This window comes from Sinocyclocheilus grahami, unplaced genomic scaffold (genome assembly GCF_001515645.1).
Source record: "Sinocyclocheilus grahami isolate Dianchi unplaced genomic scaffold, SAMN03320097.WGS_v1.1 scaffold47.1, whole genome shotgun sequence".
Classification (NCBI taxonomy): Eukaryota; Metazoa; Chordata; class Actinopteri; order Cypriniformes; family Cyprinidae; genus Sinocyclocheilus; species Sinocyclocheilus grahami.
Window position 1 is genome coordinate 22939 of NW_015505226.1, and position 1912 is coordinate 24850.

The window sequence follows — 1912 nt, forward strand, 5'->3', positions numbered from 1 at the left end:
GCCAAAAAGAGCTCAGCGATGACCATCCTCGGTAAGATTTTTTATGTTTTTAAAAAAAGTATCTCATGCTCACCAAGGCTGCATTTATTTGATAAAAAATACAATAAAAACAATAATATTGTGAAATATTATTACAATTTAAAATAACTGTTTTCTATTTGAATATATTTTTGAAATCTAATTTATTTCTGTGATGCAAAGTTGAATTTTAAGCATAATTTCTCCAGTTTTCAGTGTCACGTGATCTTCGGAAATCATTCTAATATGCTGATTTGCTGCTCAAGAAACATTTCTTTTACCTACCAGTCACTGTTCATATTTTCTACACATTTTCAGTTATTCTCATCCATTCAGACTCCTATGTGATTTCCAAATGGATGGCAATGATGGTTTCATGGTTTTCAATGATCCCCTATTGTCGATTTCAAACACTTTTCAACTGCCAAAGGTTCGTCAATCTGATCTTCGTTTCGCATGAGTAAATCTGTCGCCTCCTTTTCCTGCTGTGCTTATATGCTCTAGCCATGCCTAGTCGGTTCACGTGTTTGTCTAGTACTGTTTTCATTCCTGTGGCTTTCATTCTCTGTAGATAAGGGGAAGAGCTGTGCTTTAAGCACTTAAGCTGTGGAACTTTCTCCATATCCTATTTCCGCTCTGGGGTGTTTAACAATACCTAGCAGAGGCACTGTTTCACAGCCTTATGGGCAAAGAGAGGGACACACCAAAAAAAGCTAATTATCTGGATAGTAATAAATTAATTCACAGAATTTTTGTATTGGGACAGTTTCATCATAATCAGATCAATAAATCACAAGTATCACAATGGTGTTTTTACTTTGGCCGAAGATGAAAATGAAAATGCAATCCCCAAAAAAGTGCATTTTGGTCACGATATGCCAGAACCACAACCGCGACTTTTGATGAAATGACACGCACATTATCCTTAACAATTTTTTAAAGAATGGCTGCTTGAAAATCTAGAATCTGAATGTGTTGAGGAAGACAAATAAGCTTTGTAATTGCAAACAACTGGAGTCAACGCCAAACCAGCAGTTGAAAGGTAAGAGATCATCTGAGACTAATTAGGGTCTGAGCAGAATGAATGGGTTTGGCACACAGTTTAGGAAGCTTCCATTTTGGTCACTGATTCATATCATCCACATGGAAGGGGGAAAAAAAGACTGTAATCTCACTATAAGATATAATTCTGAGGCCTTTCAATGATATCACTGAACACAGAATGGGAGGGTTTGTCCAATCTGCCTGGTAAAAATGCACATTCATGTACAATTTGTTGTTTTTAAGTGATTTTTACTGATACTGCAGAATCATCTGTCACAAACATCTGCAGTCAAAACAAAAGGGCAGAATCTAAATGAAGGCACGCAAGAACATGGCCATGAACATTCACATCTGAGAATGCAGTTCATTCTTCTGCTTTGTTCTGTGGGTGACAATTGTTTCCACAAGAGCCTAGTAATTCATTTCTCATCAGGCAGTGTTGTTTAGTTTTGAGACTGGGGCCATCTATAACAAAATAAAAGTCATTTCAGTTGGCAAAGCAGATTAGAAGTAAATTGTTGTTTCTACAAATAATGGCTTTTGCTGTAAACTACAAAAGTACAGCTTGTCGTGGACAACTTTGATGTAGGCTTGACAAAATCTTGTCTGAAAGTTTTAAAAGACTGACGGACGGACGGATCGATCGACCGATAGACAGATGATGGATGGGCGGATGGATGGTTGGGTGGGTGGATGGATGGATGAGCGGATGGATGGAAGGGCAGGCGGATGGATGGATGGGCGGATGGGTGGATGGATGGATGGGTGGATGGATGGGTGGGCGGATGGGCAGATGGATGGATGGGTGGGCGGATGGATGGATGGGTGGATGGGTGGGCAGATGGGCAGA

At 39.3% G+C, this 1912-nt stretch overlaps 1 protein-coding gene across 1 annotated transcript in view; it reads right to left on the minus strand.

The window, feature by feature from the left end:
* Positions 1 to 279: 279 nt before the first annotated feature.
* fam120b (family with sequence similarity 120 member B) overlaps positions 280 to 1912 on the minus strand; it is a 15129-nt gene continuing 13496 nt past the window's right edge. Inside the window, exon 9 of the mRNA XM_016268578.1 lies at positions 280 to 1527. The gene's annotated coding sequence lies outside the window, so the exon portion shown is untranslated. The remainder of the gene's footprint in view (positions 1528 to 1912) is intronic.